This window comes from Ictidomys tridecemlineatus, unplaced genomic scaffold (assembly GCF_052094955.1).
Source record: "Ictidomys tridecemlineatus isolate mIctTri1 unplaced genomic scaffold, mIctTri1.hap1 Scaffold_67, whole genome shotgun sequence".
NCBI classification, from domain to species: Eukaryota; Metazoa; Chordata; class Mammalia; order Rodentia; family Sciuridae; genus Ictidomys; species Ictidomys tridecemlineatus.
Genome location: NW_027524711.1, coordinates 262,143 through 281,707, shown reverse-complemented (window position 1 = coordinate 281,707; position 19,565 = coordinate 262,143). Strand labels below are relative to the sequence as shown.

Below are 19,565 nucleotides of genomic sequence, written 5' to 3'. Positions count from 1 at the left end.
AGTAACATTGTGAGTTTGGGAGCATTATTTCATTTTTACTAATAAGGAAATGAATGTGTAACAAGGTTAAAGAATTTACCATTATTAAATGGCAAAATAAGCTTTAAAGTGACTAGATGTTGAGTTGACATTTTTGGAATTTGATTTCTAATTTGTATCACTATTGTGAAGATTCATAATCATAATATAGGTATATGAAAGTGCTTTGTGAGAGTGCAGAAGATAGATGTTATCATTGCCTCTTGTTAATATATTTCAGTATGATTTATGTTAGGTATTTGGTCTGAGAAAATGGCAAAAGTGGCTTTGGAAAACAATTACAGTAGAATGTGTTATTTGTATTTTAAAAAAGTAAACTCACATACTTAAAATAATGAAGTTTATAGTATTGGTTTTATTTTAGGAAATTAAAGCTTTATTCAAATGTTTCTTGCAAAAACAAATACGGTTTACATCTAATAGATAGGCAAAGATGTCTGGAATTATATTTGAGTTGGCAGACGTTTATCTAGTTTAATGAAATTGATAAGGAAGAGAGAGGCCTGGGTATGTGGCTCAGTAGTAAAGCACTTGCCTAGCATGTTAAGGTTGTGGGTTCATTCCCTGAAATCTTCTCTTCAAACCTAGCAGAAGTACTTTCTGAAAAGATAAGAGATAAAGGATGATTACATGAAAAATCATAAAAAGTTTCAATCAGAATCCATAAAACAGTGACAGGATGGACAATAATTAAAAAATCAAGTAATTGTATGTTATAAAATATTAAAAACAGTATCAATGTAGTAGTTTTAATAACTTTTAAGTTTGACAGCACTGGGAAAAAGATTATAGGCCACTTTATGAAAATAAATACAAATAGCAAATAACAGGTGAGCTCAAGGCTTCTTATCCATTCAGTACATGGCAAGGATTTAAACTAGGTTGAACTGGCTATACCTGCATTGCCTCTCAAAAGGTTTCTTGGGGCTAAGAGAGCAGCTTAGTTGCACATGATTCCCGGATTCTTTTTTTTTTTTTTATTAAAGAGAGAGAGAGAAAGAGAGAGTGAATTTTTTAATATTTCTTTTTCAGTTTTTCGGTGGACACAACCTCTTTATTTTATTTTTATATGATACTGAATATCAAACCCAGTGTCCCGTGCATTCCAGGCAAGCATGTTATTGCTTGAGCCACATCCCCAGCCCAATTCTGAGATTCTTACAATCAGTTTTCCTTAATTTCTTAAACTTTTGATTATACTAGATATGTTCTTTTGAGAGAAAAATTAATCTTCAAATTTAAAATAACTTCAGGTTTGGTGAAATACTCATGGCCTTGCTCATGGCATTCAGAGACATGATCACAGCCTCTTTGCTTTTCGTTGACCTGTTATTTCAATTTTTTATCTTCTTACTTTTCTTTGAGAACTATTTATTGGTAATGAGATTGTTTTAAAGAATGCTGATTTTATTCCTCTTGCTACTGTCAAGAATGAATATTTCATAACCATTTCTCTCTCTCTCTCTCTCTCTCTCTCTCTCTCTCTCTCTCTGGTCAGTCTGTAAGTTTCTTTCTCTCTCTTTCTCTCTCTCTCTCTCTCTCTCTCTCTCTCTCTCTCTCTCTCTCTCACACACACACACACACACACACACACACATACACACACACACTAATTTGTTTTTTTTTTTTTTTATTTTTATCTTCTCCAACTTTTTCTGAGTCCTAATGTCTTTTTTTTTAATGTGGGGCTGATTTTCAAAATCAATGCCTCATACATGCTAGGCAAGCACTCTACCACATACCCACTGGGCTGGGTTTCCCAGCCCAGTCCAACTGTCTTGATCTGAGAATTTTAGTATGTTGGCCTGGAAAATTCTGCCATCATAAGTCATATTCTAAGCCTTGTATACAACAACATAGATTATTTCAGAAGGAGAATTTTAAGACATTATTTTTTGGGGTGGGGGGCAGGTATGGTGGATACCAGGGATTGAACCCAGGGCCACTGGGCCACTGAGCCACATCCCTAGCCTTATTTTGAATTTTTATTTAGAGACAGGGTCTCACTGAATTGCTTAGTGCCTCACTGTTGTTGAGGCTAGCTTTGAACTCAGGATCTTCCTGAATGTTAAGACATTCTTTTACAAAATTTGCTTAAAAATGAGATAGGTAATATATTACAAAAAGAAAGAAAAAAGCCTGTGATCAGAATCAGAAGGCTAATTATACATTTAATAACTTTGCATACATCAGAGCAATCATCATGAGGCGCGGGAAAATCAAATAACAATTCTCAAACATGATTAGTACATTCATTGGTGGGAACAGGTCGGACGGGAGTGATAGGTCAGTCCTAAGAAGAGGGGCACATTCAAACTTATTGGTTTGGGCCCTGTATGCCTATGTGCCAAACTGCACAGGGTCCAGGTTATTTATCTACTAAGTGGTCAGGGGGAATATCTACTGGGCAGTCCCGGGAATTGTCTTAACAGCTACAGGAATTCCAGGTTTTGTAGTGTAGCATAGGAACTTAACAATACCTGGTCCTTTACATTTTAACTCAGGCTTTGCAGCTTAGAAACTTTACAATATCCGGTCTTTTACACTTTAACTTTAATTTCAATTTCTTTTACTCTTAAGTATAAATGAAGATTTATGCCCACAGGGAATTTATAATCTGGTTGGAGATGAGATGAACCATAAACACTTGAAAAATTAAATGAAAGCAAGAAAATAATTACATAATAATCCTGGCTTAATGAGATTAATTATATAAAGTGTTTAACAGAGTGCCTAATACATGGTAAATACTTTGAAGTGCTTATTTTCTTCCGTTTTGACTAAACACTAAAAGTTCCATAAAATAATATTTACATGTAGAGATTTGTTTTGTTTTCAAATGATAATAAATGTGCTTGAGTTTCAGAGAGATTTCTATGAGCTAAGTGGGCTCAAATTTGATTACTGGTAGAATATGAAAAGAAAAGGTGTTTGGGGAGGTTAGCAGGAAAAGGGAAAGGCAAACAGCAAGGCATGGACCTGGAAAAGTTCAGTTCTATCTGAAGATTCATTGCTTCAGTTGAAGCCCAGAGTGTGTGAGCAGGGATTATAAAAGGTGAAGTTAGGAAGAGTAGTCTGGGACAGATTGTGGATATCCTTATTCTGCTTGGAAGAGGCTGGTGCTGAAGTCTGGCTGGGCACAAATAACTGAGCTGTCACAAAGCCTTGTAGATTCAAACAGCCACTCTTTATTTCCCAACTCTCACTGGCACTGCACACACCACACGGGAACACACTCCCTCCACCGGGCTCTGTCCAATCTCCCCCCCCACCAAGAACTCACAGGAACTCCAAAGTAGCAGGCGCCCAAGGCAGCAAGAGCTGCCCCATTGCCCGACAGTAAAGGTCAAATATACAATTCAATTAATCCAGCATCACAGCAATTATATACAGCTTAACTCAAATCATCATCTCAATGGTTCGCTGGCATCACCTTTCAACCATTCCCTCTGGCAAATGCCAGGAGTCATTCTGACTGGGCTGTGGCTCTCAACAGGCTGGACTTTATATGTCACCTGAGATTTATAGGTTTACACTTTATACATAGAGAATGATTGCTTTAAATATAGAAAAGTAGGCCCCCTGAAGAATGCTACTTTAAGGATGAATGTACATATCAAAAGAATTTTATTGGTTTAAAATGTGTTTAGAACCCCTTTGGAGCCATAAACAACATCATACATTATAGAAGACTTGCCATTTGAATGGCATGCTTTCTGAGACCATTTCAAATCCTCAGATTTTAACATTGTAAGATTTTTGTACAAATCTTTACTTTCCCTGAATGTATTTCTATTGAGTCTTATGTTTTTTGTATATACTACTATTCTACATGTTAATATTCTTTTCAACTTTAGTGAATGTTTTATTTTACTTTATAAATTATTTTTGATCAGGTTGGAGTATTTGGCGAATCAGTTCAATGATTTTTTTTTTAATCTCAAACATTTGGTAGACTTGTTCACATTCATAGCTACAAGTTATTACCAAATTTGATAATCTGTTCCTTTTCAGGTTAAGAGCTATCATTTTCTTAGTCTTTACATTTTCCCTTCTTCCAATATTGTTATTAACAGTTTGGCTTTCTTTGGTGGTGATGAGGAAGACATTCTTTATGAAGAAACTTTGTGGGCTGGGGTTGTGGCCCACTGGTAGAGTGCTTGCCTAGCATGTGCAAGCACTGGGTTTGGTCCTCAGCACCACATAAAGATAAATAAATAAAATAAAGATAATGTGTCTAACTACAACTAAAAAAATATTTAACAAAAGAAACTCAGGGTTTTAAAAAATAACATTTTTTTATTAGTTGCTCAAGAAAATACAATGATCTCGACATATCATACATTTATTCAAATAGGGTATGAATTCTCATTTTTCCACGTGTACAAATTGCAGGAGCACATTGGTTATACATCCATGTGTATACATACAGCAATTCTAGTGTCAGTTGTATTCTGCTGCCCTTCCTATCCACCCCCTCCCCGCTCCTCCCCTCCCGTCACCTCTCTCTACCCATTCTACTGTGACACTTATTTCTCTCTTTTTTCTTCCCTTCCCCTTCACACCTTCGTATATGTATTTTGTGTAACCATGAGAGTCTCCTTCCATTTTCCGTGAAATTCCCCTTCTCCCTCCCATTCCCTCCCACCTCTTTTCCTTGTTTCGTGGTAATCTTCTTCTCATGCTCTTCCTCCCTACACTGTTTTGAGTCACCTCCCTCATATCAGAGAAGACATTCAGCATTTGTTTTTTAGGGATTGTCTAACTTTGCTTAGCATAATCTGCTCTAATGCCATCCATTTTCCTGCAAATGCCATGATTTTGTTATATTTTAGTGCTGAGTAATATACCATTGTGTATAAATGCCACATTTTTTTTTTACCCATTCATCTGTTGAAGGGCATCAAGGTCGGTTCCACAATCTAGCTATTGTGAATTGTGCCGCTATGAACATTGATGTGGCTGTGTCCCTGTAGTATGCTCTTAGGTACACTTGTACATTGCTGGTGGGACTGCAAATTGGTGCAGTCAATTTGGAGGGCAGTATGGAGATTCCTTGGAAAGCTTAGAATGGAACCACCTTTTGACCCAGCTATTCCCCTTCTCGAATTATACCAAAAAAATAACACTTTTTAGTAATTGCCTTTGAACTTTGAGATGTAAATTAAAAACATTAGGCTAAACTCAAGCATTTTTAGTCTTTGAATTAGGCCTTAGCCTCTCCATTGCCTTCACAAAGTATCTTCTGCATGGGTAACCATGAGTGTCATAGTCTGATATACTGAATATATTCGTAGAATTTTTCCCTTGATCGATATCTTCTTTTCTCACACTTCTTTGTGTGCCCGTATCTGTGTGTGTGTGTAGATATGTATACCATATGCATCTGGTTTCATGTTTTTTTCAGTGAACTTTCTAGCCCCTTGAGCAAACATCAGGAACATTTGTAAAGATTTAATATTTAAGAGAGTAAAATGTGCTGTGGTAACTGATTGGTTGGGAACCCAAGTGCACCTTTATGAGATTGTAGAAACCTACTGCTGGGTGGTTACTTATATACTGAAATAAGGCAATGATATGGATATAATTAATTTAGTGGTTTGAGTAGTTGAGGGTTTTTTGTATGGAAAAACCAGTATTTGTTATCAGACATTTGGAGATGGCTTTGTGAAAGAATGCACCACTCTTTCCTATAGCATTTCAGAGGTAATATGTCATCTAAAAACTTCCTAATCTTTTTTTGAAAAGGAATGATAGACAAATAAATGTAAATAGTACAGGGATTTTTTTATGCTAGTTACAGAATAAATACCAGGTCAAAAGTTTTTGAAAAGAGCAACAATTCTATATTTGTCTCCAAAATTAAATAAATGTCCCATTGTATTTTATTTGTGTTTGTTTTTATATTCACTGCTTTTGCCTGTAACTGTTTCTATTGTAAGTACATATATCATATGTTATTTGTACTCATGGTGTATATGACATGTTACATCTACTGGACTGTGAATACTGTTTTATTTCTATTGTTAGTCTTTTAATCCAGTAACTGTGCCTAGTACAGAGTAGGTGCTCGATTAATATTGTGAGTTGAATGAATATGAATATTTGACTGTATCATTTGAATTATCATTTATTAGAAGACTGAACTATCTTATCTTAGCTTTTCTTGTGGACTGGTCATGTACCCTAACTAGATTGGAATGTGTTATGAGTAGGAACTTGATTTTGTCTTTCTTAAATTCTTCTTTATAACACTTTGAGCTGTAGTGGGTAATAGGTATTCTCAAACATGTGATTGAACTGAAATATGTTGGTAGTTTTTATTTACTTATCAGGAGATTCCTAAAAACACAGCCATTAATAAGAAATTTGGAAGAAATTCAAAATGCCAGTATATATACTTGTCTGTCAGCTTGTGGGCTTATGTAAGAATCCATACTTTCATGGAGTAATGAGTTGTGGTTCTGGGTCCTTGCTTTTGAGTGGCCTACTTGCTGTATTTTGGCCTTCTACCTGTACCACAGATGATGTAAGTCAGAGGCTCTTCAAATGTGGTCTCAGATTAGAACATCACATAGGTACTTGCACAAGTACTCCACTAGTAGAGTTTTAGACATTACATATACCCAGACACTGAGTGAGCCCTTTTTAGGATTCTTTTGAATGTCTCCCCATTATACATGTATCTCACATCTTGACAGATATGTTCTTGGCAGAACATGGAAGTAAAAAGGAAGGGTGAACCAGATTTCTCCCATCTTATTGTAATGCAAAAACATCAATAATAACATCTAGCTCTCAGCCTTCTGTGGTGGTGCATGCCTATAATAACCAGCAGCTCCAGAGGCTGAGGCAGGAGGATCTTGAGTTCAAAGCCAGCCTCAGCAAAATTGAGGCACTAAGCAATTCAGTGACTCTGTCTGTAAATAAAATACAAAATAGGGCTGGGGATATTGCTCAATGGTTGAGTGCCCCTGGGTTTAATCCCTGGTACAAATAGATAATTAATTAAATAAATAAGAAACCTAGCTATCATTGAAAAATTCAGGACAAATGCTAAACTAGATGGATTCCTTAGGACAAGAGGCATGGAAACTTGTAGGAAATGACTGTAACACTGATCCCTCTGAGGTAGTGCAGTGGTTCTCAATCCTAGCAACCTCTAAGCATCACTGGGGAGCTCTTAAAACATGCCAATACTTGTTTTGGATTCCAGTTGTTCTCAGAGACTCAGATTTCACTGGTATTAAGATGGAACCTGAGAATCAGGATTTGGGTAGCACCACTTTCAAGCAAGATCTACTTGTTCCTTAAGGGCCAGTGTTCCAAAAGCAGCGTGATGCAGGCATTCAGTGATTCAGACAATAGGAACAACAGGGACCCTACCACGTTCTCCGTAACAGTGGGTATGTTGTTACCTTGGGCTGGAAGAGTGGAGGGTGGCCCACATCACAGAACTCCCACCTCATGGCATGTGACACAAGTGAGAAAGAGTGCACGTGATCCTTTTAAACATTTAATTAAGCAACTCCTACACTGTCATGACAAAATGAAACTTGTTGAGGGTTACAGAGTTTAATGAGAAATAAAAATAAAAAATTCTCACAAAAGCTCCATTTAAGCCTATTATAAGTGCTGCACTCTCTTCTGAACATGGATTTTGAAAACAACTGTCAAAATGTAAATCCTCAGCACCCTAAAAATGACTTATCATTTTGATTCAATCTATAAGTCTATGATCATATTTCCAGTGCCAAATTTTGACAATATGAGAACTGCAATAGCAAAGAATAGAAATGCATCTTGTTTGCCCAAATCTTCCCCAAGACTCGCCCACCCTGTGGGTTCCCCAGAAAGCACAGGGATGGTCCAAAGAGCCAGTCAGTAAGGCAGCATTTGCTATGCTTTGCTGCTCTGAATTCAGTTCCGCTGCTTTGCATTGAACTCTGTACAAATGTTCTGGATGATCCTGGGGTTGGATTTGTACAGGTTGTCAAACTCATCCACAAAGAAGGAGTGGTCTCTGGCAGGGTGAGTGGCAATTACCTCCAGCTTGTCCTGTGCAGCCCATGCAACCCCTATTGCACAGGTGATCACTCCTATGGGGACAAAGATCAGATGAAACAAATGCCCCTAAGAAAAAGTGTTGTTGATGAATCTTTGCCTTTTTGCTGCCCTGTCAGCACAACCCAATCCCAAATCAGAAATGTGTCAAGCAAAAGAAAAAAAACACCCATGGAACTCTAGGTTCTAGAATTAAGACCAGGTATGGCCATTCATTCATCCATTTATTCAAGAAATACTTTTGAGCATCCACTTCAGAGAGGAGGTAACAATCTTCAGTGGGGAAAATGGAGAGACTGCCTGCTGTGATAGTTCTTGATTTGGTTGGGAACAGTTGGATATCAGGTACTTGACCTTACTCTACAAACTCCTATTCCTATACCACCTTCAGGTTAACCAGGGTGGATGCACAGGATGGCCAGGAAACAGATGGCAGAACATGAGGTGGTCTTCCTGCCCAGGCACCTGCCCTGCAGCCCCCCTTCTGCCAGTGGCCCATCTCATCTTCTAGGTGTACAGTCCTGCTTATTAGGAGCTATCAATGCTTCACATAGCTCTGGTCTAATATGCTTTCAGTTATCCATCATGCTGCATATTAACTGCCAGTCCCTTTTCTCACCTCTCCAGCTTCTTTTCTCTGAATATCGTCTCAATTAGGAGAAGTTAGCCTTGGGTTTTAAAATGCTGGTTAAGTGGCCATGGGAACTGAGCTTAGACTGAGCAAGCCCATGTTTCTGCTCAAAGAAAGAAAGAAAGAATATCCCCTTATAAAGACTAGAGAACAGTATGCAACTTTTCAGATCCTTGAGACCACCCTTGCACAGAACCTTCTACTGTCAATTCTGACAGATGGTTGTTAACTCTGGACTTGGATTATCCTAGGAACACAATGCTCATTGCATTTTTAGATGAATAATAGTGTTTGGCTGAGCAGGAACCTGCCTCCATGTAATTTGTATCTATTGGTCCCAGTTCTTTAAATCTTCTCAGAATATAATCCCCTGAGAACTCCCATTTCCAACAGTCTTCTCATTCCCTCACTTCCTGGGTGAGGCCCAAAGAAGGTTCCTAGAGAAATAAGTGGGGATGGGACTGAACGTGAGCTTGGACAGATGTGCTAGAAAAAGCCCTCTGATGAGCCAAGAGAACTGGCCCATCTGCCACTCACTCTAGGATTTGGAGCGGGTAGCTTATGACCCTTGAACCAATTCTGCTGATGTGAGACCAAGGGAATTTGTGACAACTGGCACAAAGAACATCACCATCTCACCATTGTGAAGGTGCCCCACAGACTCTGCAAAAGGCAAGTCCCTGAGAAGACTTTGCCTGAATGCATTGTCTAGATACTTTGGTTTCTGGAAGTCAGCACCACCCGTTCGTAAAGAATTGTCTTAGGAAGGATTTAAAGCAGCTCTCAAGAATACAAAAAATCCTGAAAAAATAACCCATATTAAAAGTATGCACAGAAAAGGGAAAAATAATTGACCACTGCATTGTGTGAGTTTTGTACCCTAGCACTTAGAGGTCTCCAGTTCCTCTGACTACTTTATTCAGTTTTATCATTGTTATTGTTACTATTTTTCTTTTTCTTAGTTGTAGATGGCTACAATACCTTTTATTTATTTATTTTTATGTAGTGCTAAGGATCCAACCCAATGCCTCACACTTGTTAGGCAAGTGTTCTACCACTGAGTTACAACCCCAGCCCATTTAATATTACTATTATTATTATCATTTTGGGTTCCTTCAGGCTATTATATTTACATGCTATTTTATGGCACTTTTGAGAAAAAAATATATATATTAATTCATAAATGTGATTTATTTTCTAAACACTTAAGCACTTTGTTCATTTTTGTGTTATTTTAAATAATTATTTCTTAATTTTAGGTGAACACAATATCTTTATTTCATTTTTTTAATGTAGTGCTGAGGATCGAACCCAGTGCCCCCTGCGAGTACATTATCACTTGAGGTACATCCTCAGCCGTCATTTTTTTGTGCTTTTGAGCCTTCTCTCGACAACTTAGAAATTTTTATATGGAAATATGACTTTTAGATATTCTGAAGCAAAATTTCTTAGGGTTTTCCCCCCAAACCCTCAATATCTTATTTACAAACATAGTACAACTTCCTTAAAGAACACTATAAGTCTTTAAAAGGTATTAAGGACAAATTGGTGTCTTCAACACAGCTAGGGATTTGTTTTTCTTTCATAGAAAGTGAAAAATAGAATTCCCTTTTAGTGTCTCAAGCCCTGCTGGGAAAAGTCTCAGAATGTAGAAGGTCAAGGAAAGGGTCCCTGTTTTCAAAGACACTGGGGGAGTCTCTGGCTGCCCTTCATCCTTCCCTCTTTGCTACTCAGACACCTGCAATATTTGCTCCTCTAATGGCTTTGAACATTTTTGAGAGTCACAGACAAAACCAATGCACAAAAAAGCAGAGCCTTCCTTGCCCTCCAAGGACAGCCTCTCCCTGCCCTAGAGAGGAGCCTCAGAAGCTGGCTGAGCCAGATTCCCCCTACCCTCTGATGGGTGGCCATGGCTGGTATCCGCACGTCATCGTAGGTCCTGCTGCCTTCGGTGATGAGGATCATCAGCTTTCTCTTGTTGGGCTTGGACTTCTTGAAGAGCTTCTCCAGGGCATAGTGGATGGAGGTGCCAGTGCTGATGCCACCACTCCAGTACCCCACCCTCTTGATGGCATTGAGGATGTCAGGCTTGGTGCTGTACTTGTCAAACCCAAACTGCAGCCGCTGCTCGTAGGGTACTGCATGGCCTGATACGTGTGTCTGTGTCTGAAATCTCAAACTCCTTGCTGATGTTGGCCACAAACTGCAGGACTGTGTGGAAGTTGCCTGTCCCCATCTGACTGCTGGAGCCATCAATGACAAAGCCAATGTCGGCTGAATTTAAGCAGGTCTTGCTGCAGGCCAGGCAGTCGGTGTCACAGACCCACTTCACCAGGGGCTGCATGGTCTTGGAGAAGCCCAACCAACTCTGCACATTGAACCATTGGTTCTGCACATAGCCTGGAGGACAGAGGGGAGGGACACTCACCAGGTCAGCAGTCAAGTCGCCCAACCTGGCACCCTTACCTTGGGCCTCCAGGTGGGTAAAGAAGCAAACAGACTACTGTTTACTGTGCTAGTCCTTGTTGATGGCTCTTTCCCTTTCTGTTCCACTATGTAGGCACTTGCTGAGACAAAGACCTCTCCAGTAATCTCTGAAATCACTCCTGTCTCCACAGATAACAATGCCTCAGTGGGAAGCCCTTGTGCTAGGCAAACTCACAGGGAGATGTAAGTCACTGATTTCTGCTTTAGATTTATGCCTCTTCAGCTCAATTCATTTGTACTGGCAGCCAGCCATGACTGGCATTGATGGGCACCAATGCATGAGAAAATTAAAGAAAGCTTTTGTTCTCCTGAGAAAAACAGAGCACACCTTAGAAGTGACTGAGGAATGTTTCCAGAGCAGGCTGCACCCACTGGGAAGGGGCCCCAGAGTTGCTGAGTAGTCACATGGGTCAGGGTAGTACTAGGTGCTCTTGGAGAGATTCTCTTATTCAATCCTCACCTCACCCTATAAGGGGAACAATGACCTCCCCCATTGTTAGAGAACAAACTGAGGGCCACTACAAGGGGACATGCCTGAGTTCCCCAAACTAGATTGCCTAGCTGTCTGCCTTCAAAACCCAAGCTCTGCCTTCCAGACAACCTTGCCAATAGGCAAACAAATATTTATTTATTTGTGCCTAAGCTTGTTCCAGAAAAAATTCAAGTCAGCTACAAATAAACATTGAGCAAACTTGCTGGTGTGTTCCTGGAAGTGACAGGGCTAGTGTTTCTAAGGTGGAACATTTGAACATTTTTTTAGAGTGAGAGAGGAGAGGGAGAGAGAGAGAGAGAGAGAGAGAGAGAGAGAGAGAGAGAGAGAGAGAATATGAATTTTTAATATTTATTTTCTAGTTCTCGACTGACCCAACATCTTTGTTGGTATGTGGTGCTGAGGATCGAACCCGGGCCACATGCATGCCAGGCAAGCACACTACCGCTTGAGCTACATCCCCAGCCCTAGGTGGAACATTTCTTCCCGTCCCTTCCTTTGCGGGTCACAGAGCATGTCTGACCTCATGACTACGGATGAATCTGTATAATTAAAAAATTATTTTGAAACTAGTAATGGCTTAAACATTCTAGGAAAAATACATGTTTTTTTTTGATTTGTAAAAACCTAAAGCAGGTTACAAAACTTTCTATGGAGGAGGCAGCAGAAAAGGTTGAGTGCTTGTAGGAAGCTGATCTTCTGGATGGAGAGGCAGTATCCCTATTGGACAGCCTGTGTGAGATTCCAGCAGCAGAGAGTGGTGGTGCTAGCCAGGGACAGGTGGCCACTGTCCTGAGCACAGGGCCTTTGTGGTGTCACAGCAGCAGGGCCAGAAGCAGGGTTGGGACTATGCTTTAGAAGGCCTCAAGAACAAAGAGAAACAGTGAAGGGTTTGGAGCAAGAGCCCCAAAGTTGGAAGAACTCTTTATAAGCATGAGTTTGGCTTCACTGTTAAATCTCTACACAGGAGACCCAGGAGAAAGGCAGGTAAGATGTTAAATACTGACTTGAAGTGGGGAGATGTCACTGGGCAAGAGAAAGAACAGAGAGAAAAGGGATGCAGTTTGGGAGCTGATGAGAAATTCTGGGATGGATGGGGCTGTTCATACAAAGTCCCAAGAAGGAGACATTTTTGGTGGGAAAGATAATGATGAACTTGGCTTGCTGCATGTAGGACTTCAAGTTCTGACAGGGCTTCCAAAAAGGGAAAGGTCACCAGGTGTGATGGCACATGCCTACAATCACAATGACTTCGGAGTCTGAGGCAGGAGCAACAGCAAGAGACTGTCTAAAAATAAAAAGGGCTGGGATATAGCTCAGTGGTAGAGCACCCTAGGGCTCAATCCATAGTATGGAGGTACTGGGAGAGAGTCTTTCATCTGAACAGAGAAGACTGTACAGCTCAAGAGATGAGAACTGAAGCTGTGGCCTTGGGAAGACTGGAGGAAGAGAAGATTGTGAGGGAAGATGGATGAATAGGATCTAAGTCCTGAAAAGGTCCATGTTCAGGGTACATAATGGAAGAAAAGAGCAAGTGAAATAACAGCTGCACAGGTCCAGGAAGCCAATGAAGAGGATTTCATGGGGCAAGAAGAAGTCAGCAGCCTGGTATGCTGCAGGAGGTAACGCCTTATTAGCTCCAAAAACATAATAATAAAGTTGGAGGAGCATCACGGACAAGATTTTGCCAGGCGTGATGGCACAGGCCGGAGATCCCAGCAACTCAGGAGACAGAGGCAGGGATCCCAAGTTCAAGGCCAGCTTCTGCAACTTAGCAAGATTCTGTCTCAAATATAAATAAATAGATAAATAAATATACCTGAGGATGTAGCTCACTGGTAGAGCACCCCTAGAATCAAACCCCAGTACGAAAAATATAAAAAATAAAAAATAAAAGACAAGCTGTCCAAGCTTGCTGGCTCTGTTCCTCCCTCCCTCCATCCTTTCTTCTCTCTTTCTCTTTCCTTCAGTTGAAGCTTTGCCTTTGAAGGAAGGTTTACGTGGACAGCCACTGGAAAACACCAAAGGTGGTTTAGTAGACTGGAACAGGAGGCCAACTATCCCATCTGTCCTGCTTCAGGTCCAGCCAGACATCTCAGCAAACCCAGAAATAGCATTGGAAACATGACCTGCCTGAAATGTCGAAACACCTCCCTTCTCTTGTTTATCAGATTGATTAATGTGTAGCATATTTGTGTGAAAGTACATGTGTGTGTGTGTGTGTGTACATACATTTGCATGCTCATGTGTTTATATGAAGCCTTCCTGGACTGCCTGGTCGACGTTCCTGATGCTGTGGGAGGAGCAAGGAAGGAAGAGTCTCCACATGAGACCTTTGGAACACTGCTCTGCCTTCTGTTCCCAAGCTGCTGGCCTTGGGTGGGTGTGAGACTTTTCTTTGAGAGAATAATTTGAGATACCTTCATTGGAGACACCACTACCTAGATGTGAGATTCATACACTTTTGAAAGCCCAAGAAAACAATCTTCCTGGAATTTCAGCTTTTCAGAGTACAGGGGAGCTTGACTATGGGTGAGTCTCTGGCAATTACAAACCTTGTTGGCAAAGTTAGGCTCCATCACATACTGCTTCTCATTTTCCGCAGCAGCTTCTACAGTGATGAAGAAAATGTTGATTCCTGATTCTCTTGCAAGCCTTGAAGCCTCCTCCACTTTGTCTGTGGGCCAACCATCTACCATCACTATGGCCACATTGGGAACACCACCTCTGTTTCCATTGGCTTTGGAAAAGAAGGTCTTGGTCACAAAGGAGATGGCCCAGCCTAGAATAAAAAGACTCATGCTTGAAGGAATTATGCCAGTGGTAAATTCAGAAACAGATCACAGCAGCACAAAAAGGTCAAAAAAAAAACACACTCATTCCCTCCCAGTTTGACTGTTCTATTTTTTGAAACACTTTAGTTTTAGGTGTACAATTCAGCAGCATTTGTGAGTGTACAGTTTAGTGGCACTGGGGCACATTCACAATGCAGCTGTCACATCACTCCCTTAGTTTCATTTTAAGCCTTTAATTTCTAATTGCCTTGAAAAAAGTTATAGGGACCAGCAAGTAGCAGGGAAAGACTTTCATAGAAATAAAGGGACTCTTATTTGCTTGGGTACCAGACTCACTCTAAGTCTCTAAGCTGCCTCACGTTGTGTCCTAGAGCACAGGATCAGGGGAGTTGAACTGGAGTGACAGTAGCCTTCTCTGGGCTTCCTAAATCCTGGGAGTTGCTGGGCCTGCAGGGCTGTATTCTGTGGTCAGCGGTCTTTCTGCCAGTTCCAAGCCAGGGGCCCAAGTTTGGCTGTCCAAGGAAGAGCTATACCAGGAACTGAGAGATTGTGTTCTAGCCCTGGCTGTGCCAACCACTGGCTGTGTGGCCCTGGGTGGTCCCTAATGGTCTCTGGGTCTAGACTTCCAGGCCAATGATCTGCTTCAGCTGAGTGCAACAATCATGAGGCTTTGTGAAACCTTGAGATGCCTTTCTCCCATGTGCAGGGTCTCAGGACATTTTCAGAGTCAACTAGATGACAAACTATCTTACTTTCCCAGCAATTTCCCAGTCTCAGTGCTAAAAGCCCAAGTTCCCCTGGGCAAATTGGGATGACAAGGCTCCCTTGCTGGGTTGTGTGGAACCAGTGTGTGTGTGTATGTGTGTGTGAGAGAGATGTGTATGTATACCCATGCATCCTCTGAAATTATACACAGGATCTTGTGTATGAGTACTATCTGGGTAGCAAGGCCATACATATTCTTTTTGGAGATTCTCAAATGAGTCCCTAATAACAGCTAACAACCACCTTCTTTAAGTAAATATTATCACACTCAATGCTTCTCTGGTTTGGGCAGTATAATATTACCTGTCAAATGAAAGTATCAAATGGTTACATCTAAAGTCCTGGAGAAGTGTCTTAGTAAACCCCTGTGAACTGTCTGCACTGAACCTGGTTGCTAAGAGAAAACATTGGCTGCTGAAAACTGCTTCCATGGCCAAGGGATAATTTCCATCAAGTCCCAAAGCTTCTAGTAGTCCTTTCTGGCTCAATATTAGGCACCATAAGGAGGCCAAAAGATCACTTTGACCCCACCTAATCTTGAGACTAGTTGGCCCACAGTGAACCAGTGCTTGATGCACATTCCACCAACCTTGCAGTGGATTTTTATTGTTGTTGTTGATTCCTTCCTTCCTTCCTTCCTTCCTTCCTTCCTTCTTTCCTTCCTTCCTTCCTCCTTCTCCTCCTCCTCCTCCTCCTCCTCCTCCTTCTCCTCCTCCTCCTCCTCTTCTACTTCTTCTGGTACTGGGGATTGAACTCAGGGGCACTTAACCAATGAGTCATATCGTGAGCCATTTTTTTTAAAAAAAATATTTTATTTAGAGACAGGTTGTCACTGAATTGCTTAGGGCTTTGCTAAATTGCTGAAGCTGGCTTTGAACTTGCAATCCTCCTGCCTCAGCCTCCAGAGCTGATGGATTACAGGCATACACCACTGTGCGGGGCTTGTAGTGGGTCTTGAAACCAGATGCTGGATGTCTGAAAACTACAATGTCCAGACTCTCTTGCATCTAGATTTTACTTTCACAAATTGATGTATTTACATGAGATTTAGAAGATGACAGCAGGCAGGGGCTGTACTTTTCTTTCAGCAGTTTATGCTGATGAGAATCTGTAGAGTATTTGACTTCTCTTAGAGCACCATTGACAGACATGTTTGTGTGGTTGCTAGCTTTGATGGTATTAGGAGAGAGGGTGCAGAATAGCCCTTTTGTGGATAAGAATGGATCAGGGAGGACTTGGTTCTGGAGTGGCAGCTGTAGAAGAAGCTTCCTAATTGTAGGCTTCCTGCTGAAACAGGTTCCTGAAGAGGTTATGGTGGCAGAATTCAGAAAGTTGTTTCTAGATCTTGGAAGAGGTAGCAGTTCCTTTGGAAGCCCTGTTGCCAAAAGAAAACCTCCCAAATTCTGCTTCTTCAATCCTTTCTATAATTCTCATAATGTTTAATGCTCTGAAATAAATCACTTTATACATGAACCAGCTGGTTGGATTCTGTCCTCTGAACCCAAATCCTGAACCAGAGGCAGAATTCAAACCTGTGCTACACTGAAAAAGGTATACTGATTAGGTTGAAACACCTTTCTGATCTCCTCAGGGAAGTTAGTTGTCTTCTGAAGTTTTTCTCCAGTAAAATTTTGCTCATGGGAGGATTAAGTGGAGAACAAGTCAGAAATCAACTTTATCATGTTTGTAATGAAGATGCTTTGGAATTTGGGACATGGAGAACAGCAGCTTGGTCAGTGTTTATTTAACATTGTTCAAAAGTGACAGGCTCTGCATTTACTTGATTCTTATGTATGATGGCTACAAAATGTTCTCTCAGGGTTGGGGAGGAAAATAATTAATCAGATTTATTGTAACTCCCTCAAGGATAAGATAGTTCTACACCCTGAATGTAGATTCTCCATGCCAAGAAAATGTGGCCCACATCTCCAGTCCTTTGGATTTTGATGATATGAACAGGTTCCCTGAGAAGCATATAATCATCCCCCCTTGTGTCCCCCAAAATAAGGCTAACATTTATACATTAATTACACATTGGCTTGGGTTCTTTGACAGTCTGAGCACGGTTAGTGTAAAAATGTGAAACTTGTTTCCTAATGTGCCGTCACCTCTGGGTGAAATGATAAAATGGAGTTTCTGAACCTGCTCCAGTGAGGATTACATCTTGAATTTCTGTTTCCCCTTCCAAAGGCTCAAACATCACAAAAGATTCATCTTGAAATAGAGGACAAGACTCTGTTTGCAAAGTCATTGCTGCAACAGTAGCTGATTGGAACAAGACTCCCAAGGAGCACTGAACTGCTTTCTGATGGAATTGGTGGTGGGATTTAATGTTCAATCTTGGCAACTTGGAGTCCAACCAGGAAATAGTCACAACAGCAGTCCTGCTTGTCCTGAAGAATGTTGGCATCCTGAGGAACCAAGCAAGCTGGAACCAGATGACACACATGTTTTGACAATTCTTGCCACCTGAACTCATTATAATACTTTAGAAAAGACACAGATGTTACATGAGTCATTTCTTGATGGATTCTTTTTTTTCTTCTTTTAATATAGAATGTTAGAAGACAACCACATAGAAAGAGAACCATGGCAACAAGATAGAATTATCTGAAGTGGGGTCACATACCTACATTAGAAAGCCCTCCTCTCTGGGTAATTTTCTCAACAGCTGTCTTCAGGTCTAGAGAATTCATGTGAGTTTTGAGGTTAAACTGGTTAGCAGGGTTGTCATTGAAGAGGTAGAACAAAAAAATAAAAATAAAAATTAGCTCAAAAGTTATTACTGTCAAGAAAGGTAAAAATAATACTTAATTCTTTTATATACAAAGAGAAGCTGCTTCAAAGCCTTAAACTGTGGTTCATAAAATGTTCCACTGTGGCCAGAGTGATGGGAAGACAGAGACCGGGATCCTTCACAGGGGATGGAGAGAGGTTATTTCAGAACTGTGACCCACTGTATGGGTGTGCAATCCATGTAGTCAGATGGGGGTTGGTTTACTGCTTTGCTACCACCATTTGGGATCCTTAACAATTTTTGAAAGAGGACCTGCATATTATGAGGCTATTTTGGGCTTTAGGTTACTAAGTCCTCAAGTGTGGGCATGGAGACCTTTTTTTTTTTTTAATTTGATGGTACTGGGGATTGAACTCAGGGCCTCCTGCGTGCTAGGCAAGAGATTTACCACTGAGCTACACTCCCAATGTGGGAGGAGACTTTCAAAGCATCTTTTCCAAGATCCCCAGAAGTAGATCAATGAAGGATTTCTGTGTACCTGTGAATTCCTTGAGTCCCTGTCTATCCTCAGGGACTGGATTGTAATACAGGCACAACTTGGTAAATGATGAATAAATAAATGATTAGAGATAGAGAGAAATATACTATGTTGAGTTATCCTGTTAGTGGCTCACAAAATAATAGCAATTGGAAGATTTGTATTTGAGCACATGTGTTGAAAACCTTCAGTTACTAAACATTAGCCTATTCTTGGATAAACCCCATGAATGGCAAATCAAATCTACCTTTAAAAGGGACACAAATTTTACTGCCTGGAAGTAGCTTAATTTACTTATCAAAAATTGGCTAGATATACTGCTGACCACTCTATTTTACCTTGACACTAATAGCTCAAGGATCTCAGTAAATAACTGTTTCATAGGAAGTACCTGCTTTTGAATTTCACTGAGCAAAATGCCCTTTGCACACATGCAATAAATTTCGATCATGTGATTCTTGTGACTGAAGGTATGATTAATAGATGTAGGTATCAAAGGGCTCTGTTGCCGCATACTAAATCTAAGCAGCTCAAACAGAATTCATTTTTAGGAAGTGGGTGGCTGATCCTCACTGAATGGTCAGTGTCCTTACCTTATTATGAAACTGAAATTAATTCCATGAATTTTGTTTAATACCATTTTTAAAAAATATTTAAGTTTGGTAGGGTTCCTACTCTTTCATGCATAGTGGCAGTATTAGGATACCTTCTGAAAAGTTAATGGTTTTGGGCAACAGGTGATATTCAGAGACAGAGTGTGGCCTCTATATTCAGAAGCACATAAGAAGCCTAAGTAAGAACTGAGGTTTGGGCTGAGTGGTAGAGCATTTGCCTATCATGGGTGAGGCACTGGGTTCGATCCTCAGCACAACATAAAATAAAGGCATTGTGTTCATCTACAACTAAAAGAAAAAGAAAAAGGAAGAAGAAGCCTAAGTAAAATGATAGACCCAAACATCAAGAGTTAGGGAAAATCAACATATCTACCGAAATATCTCTCCTTTCCATGTACATTCCTC

The 19,565-nt window shown here is 40.4% G+C and overlaps 1 pseudogene; it reads right to left on the bottom strand.

The window, feature by feature from the left end:
- Positions 1–7,959: 7,959 nt before the first annotated feature.
- LOC144374381 (vitrin-like) lies at positions 7,960–14,512 on the bottom strand (annotated as a pseudogene).
- Positions 14,513–19,565: the final 5,053 nt, after the last annotated feature.